The sequence below is a fragment of the Triticum aestivum genome, chromosome 6A (assembly GCF_018294505.1).
Source record: "Triticum aestivum cultivar Chinese Spring chromosome 6A, IWGSC CS RefSeq v2.1, whole genome shotgun sequence".
NCBI lineage: Eukaryota > Viridiplantae > Streptophyta > Magnoliopsida > Poales > Poaceae > Triticum > Triticum aestivum.
The window spans coordinates 420,793,287-420,798,488 of NC_057809.1; positions in this window are offsets into that span (position 1 = coordinate 420,793,287).

The following is a 5,202-nucleotide window of genomic DNA, read 5'->3' on the forward strand; positions in this document are numbered from 1 at the left end:
AATGATATCCATATGTTTACCCAAAAGAGAAGAAACGAACTCATGCTTGGTAAAAAATGGCTTTGACATGAAACAATGCGATGCACCCGTGTCAAAAAGAACTTTTGCAGGAATATCATTAATAGGAAGGCTACCCATAATGACATCTGAAGAATCCTCAGCCTGAGCTGCATTCAGCATATTGACCTTGGCGTGCTTGGGATTGTGCTTGACCACAGCTGTACTTGCCGATCTGACAGGAGGAGGAGGAGGAAGACGCCTCTGGTTGGTACACTTGTTGGCATAGTGACCCTTCTGTTGGCACTTGTTGCACGTGACCTCTGAAAGCGGACGGTGATACGGAGCACTCGGTCTTGGAGCTTGAGACGAAGCCTTGTTCTGAAAGCCTGGGTTGGGTGGGTGGGAGAAACCACTGCCACCTTTGCTCTTCTGCTGATACGGCTGACGGAACGGAGGAGGAGGAAGCCAATACTTCTGCTGCTTGACCACTTGAGTAGAGGAAGATGGAGTAACATCTCTGGCACGCTTCCTGGAAGCATCACATCTCATCTGAGCAGCCTCTTGCTTCAGTGCCATGTTGTAGAACTCATCGTATCTCAACGGCTCAAAGAGGACAAGAGCGAGCTGAATTTCCTCACGAAGACCACCCCTGAACTGATAGATCATGCTCTTCTCATCAGGAACATCCTGCTTGGCAAAACGGGCGAGCTTCTGGAACAACTTGTTGTAGTCATAGACAGACAAAGAGCCTTGCTTCAGATTGCGGAATTCCTGACGCTTACTCTCAACCACACTTTGAGGGATGTGATGATCGCGGAAATCTTGATGGAAATCGTCCCAAGTGATAACACGTCCACCTCTGGAATCCTTGTACTGCTGGAACCACTCTGCAGCCTGATCTTTGAGCTGGAAAGAAGCGAACTTGACGAAATCTTCAGGCCTGACGTTGCTGCATTCAAAATTCTTGCCCAGATCCACTAGCCAATCGTCAGCATCGGTAGCCTCAACACAAAATGAACGAATGCATTCCTCTTCAAATGATCACATATCCATAAATTGCGAAGCCACGAAGAATTAAGGTAGAGAAATAAATCAACAAGGTACGGATCAAGAACGAATAATCGGTAAGAAATCCCAATCTCAAACCAATATCCGTGGAAGAAGAACTAGAGCTACTAGATTTCCCACCTATGAAACTCCCGAACCTTTCCGGTTATGCAATCAGGTGTTGGGGATACAGGGGAAGCACAATATCTCACCCAAACTAGCAAATCCTACATCCAGCTGTATCCATCCTTCAACACATAACCAGGAAAACTTCGGAAATCATCTACCTCAACCTTCGAAAAGCATCCGTTATACAAGTTATGGCGATACTCCCGAACTCCCGCCCCAGTACTGGGTGGCGTCGAGGTTATCTCACCAACGAACTGCATAAAAGAGATTTTCGATGTCGGCGAACATATCTCAAGTATACCAGAATTGCAACGATGAAATTGTGACGACAACACCTCGGAGCTCAACTCCCCGGGACACTGCCACAACCCCTAAAGACAGGAGGCACCAAGAACAATGTTCTCGTCACAAAACCATCGGAACAAAACCAAGATACTCGCGTGAACCTAAAAATTTTTAGTGAAATTTTAGAAGAGAAGAGTCAAAACTCTACGCCAGGATGCCTTACCAGAGCGATGAGGAGACTGGGAAGTAAAAAGAATTCCTAAGCTCTCCGATATATAATTCCTAAGGACTCAAAACATTTTTCTAGACACAACTCGGCTGCTAAAAACGATCAAGCAATGGGGCTCCTAAGGTCGGGGATGGCTCTGATTACCAACTTGTAACGCCCTCGATGCGGCTATAGCTCCCACGTGTCGAGGCACGACTTAGAGGCATAACCGCATTGAAAGCAATGTCGCAAGTCAGGCAATCATTACAACATCCCATGTAATACATAATAAAAGGGGGAGATAACATAGTTGGCTTACACTCGCCACGTCACATCAGAGTACATAAATAACATCCATCAAACAAACACTCATGGCCCGACTACGGCGCCAAAATAGAAAAGACCCCCAACATGCGACAAGGTCCTGAATCGATAACCCCAACTAGGCACCACTACTGATCATCCGGAAAAGAAACATAGTATCGCTGAGAGTCCTCGTCGAACTCCCACTGAAGCTCGTAATCGTCAACTGGAGCAGAAACACCTGGACCTGCATCTGGAGTTGTAGTATATGTGAGCCACAGGGACTCAGCAATCTCACAACCACGCGATCAAAACTATTTAAGCTCATGGGAATGGATAAGACAAATATATGTGGAGCTGCAGCAAGCGACTAGCATATGTGGTGGCTAACCTATACGCAAAAGAGAGCGAGAAGAGAAGGCGAAGCACGAGCGAGAAGCTAAAGGAACATCCTGTGCAAGCATAACTCCAACACCGTGTCCACTTCCCGGACTCCGCCGAGAAGGGGCCATCACGGTAACACACACGGTTGAATCATTTTAATTAAGTTTAGTTCAAGTCATCTACAACCGGACATTAACAAATTCCCATCCGCCCATAACCGCGGGCACGGCTTTCGAAAGATCAATCCCTGCAGGGGGGTCCCAACTTAGCCCATAACAAGCTCTCACGGTCAACGAAGGAATAGACCTCCACCCAAGACACACCGATCAGACTCGGTATCTCGGTACAACAAGATGATTCGACGGGTTAAAACAAGTCCAGCAACACCGCCCGAATGTGCCGACAAATCCCGATAGGAGCTGCACATATCTCTTTCTCAGGGCACGCTCGGATAGGTCAAGCTACGAGTAAAACCAAACCTCAAGTTTCCCCGAGGTGGCCCCGCAGGCTGCCTGGTTCGGACCAACACTCAGAGGAGCACTGGCCCGGGGGGGTTAAAATAAGATGACCCTCGGGCTCCGGAAACCCAAGGGAAAAAGAGGCTAGGTGGCAAATGGTAAAACCAATGTTGGGCATTGCTGGAAAAGCTTTAATCAAGGCGAACTATCAAGGGGTTCCCATTATAGCCCAACCGCGTAAGGGACGCACAATCCGGGAACATAACACCGATATGACGGAAACTAGGGCGGCAAGAGTGGAACAAAACACTAGGCGAGAGGCCGAGCCTTCCACCCTTTACCAAGTATATAGATGCGTTAAGATAACATAGCAATATAATGATATCCCAACAAGCAATATAAATGTTCCAACAAGGAACGGCTCCAATCTTCACCTGCAACTAACAACGCTATAAGAAGGGCTGAGCAAAGCGGTAACATAGCCAATCAATGGTTTGCTAGGACAATGGTGGGTTAGAGGTTCAACATGGCAATTGGGAGGCTGACAAGCAAATGGTAGGCATCGTAGCATTGGCAAAGCAAAAGAGCGAGCAAACTAGCATAGCAAAGATAGTAGTGATTTCGAGGGTATGATCATCTTGCCTGCACAGTTGTCAGAGTTGACTGGATCCTCACAAGCAAACTCAACGGGCTCCTCGGTAGCGAACTCGTCTCCCGGCTCTACCCAAAGACAAACAAGCAACAAGGACACAATCAACCACGGGCAAGACCAAGCAATATGATGAAATGACGATATGCTATGCGGGATGCGATGCGGGATGCAAAATGCAAGATATGACAGGAAATGCATGAACCTGGCATCAACTTGGAAAACCAAGTGTGCCACTGGATAGAGGGGATGAAATCGCTTGAAAACGATATAAAGATTATAGGAATCGGAGCTACGGTTTGGAAATGGCAAGCGTTTTAAGATACGACACCGGTATGCGACTTACAGCAAGTAGGCATCTAAATGCAACGGAATGAACATGCTACAGCCACCAAACATGAAAACAAAATACATGGCAGTGATGTACACAAGATGGTTGACAAAACACTAGCACTGAGCCATAGGCAAATTCATCCATTAAGAGGTTCAAACAAGCATGGCTAAAACGCAAATGCAAAACAGATTTCAGACTTTGTGAAATTAACACTAGTCTGAAATTTCAGATCACGATGCTCTCTTCGGAGCAGCAAAACAACATGATACAAAACCTGAACATGATAAGTAAGAACATGGCATGGAGCTACTCAACAAGCTTAATAAAACACCCAAAGTGACCTGGGGCCAAAAGGGTTCACAAAATACTCTACCGAGCTCACGAACATCGCTCGAACACAATCAGTTTTCAGACTTAGTGAAAACTGAGACAAGCTGAAATTTAACTCACGAAGGCATGTAAACGAGCTCGATGCACTCACTACGGTGCAAGTCATGGCAAGGAAAGCATATAACCAGCAAGAAGGCACAAAGTGCTAGCTACACATGGCAAGAACGAAGGCATAGCATGCATGGAACACTAACGGTAGCATCGGCGAAATCGCAAACAAGTTGACGATCTGCCCAGATTAACAACGAAGCAAAAGTTGAGCTCGATTGAGTCAACCTAGAGCACTCCACAAATGCCAAAAAAGACATGGATGGATAGAGCATGACATAAATATCAAAACTCCCTTACTGATCATCCTCAAAATAGGCACGGATCACTAGGAAACAAGCTGGACATATAGCATCATGAACTAAAATATCCCAGACTTAGCGAAAATCACTAAGTCCCTGAAATCTGCAATCTCAGGTACCTCTCTTCGCAATCTTGCACAAGACAACACACACATCCTAAAAATGCATGGGCGGCACCTCTGGAAAGAAGACAAAATGCTTCACAATACATCCCAAAGGGGCACAGGCATATCATGCACGGATTAAACATAGCAAAAATGACAAAAGTGCATGATGAACTAACGGTTCTGCACTTTAACTCACGAAGCCTCCTTCTAACAGCATTTTGGGTATCAAGATGACCTCAAATGCAAATGATGCAATGGAATGAAATGATGTACATGTCGAGACGAAGATTTTGATATATCATATGCCCAAAACGGAGCTACGGTTGCGGAGATACAAGCAATCAAAGAATGCATAAAAATTAGGGTTTCGGGGGAGAGAAGTCAACCGATGCCCAGATCCAGATCTGGATCGGCACGCTTCCCGAGGCGGCGCCGGAGACACTGTAGCAGGGCGCGCGCGACGAGGTTCGTCGGCGCCGGAACCGAGGCCGCCGGCGTAGGGGGAGGCGGTGGCCGGCGACGAGGGGCGGCGAGGTGGCCCGGCGAGGCCGGCCGCGG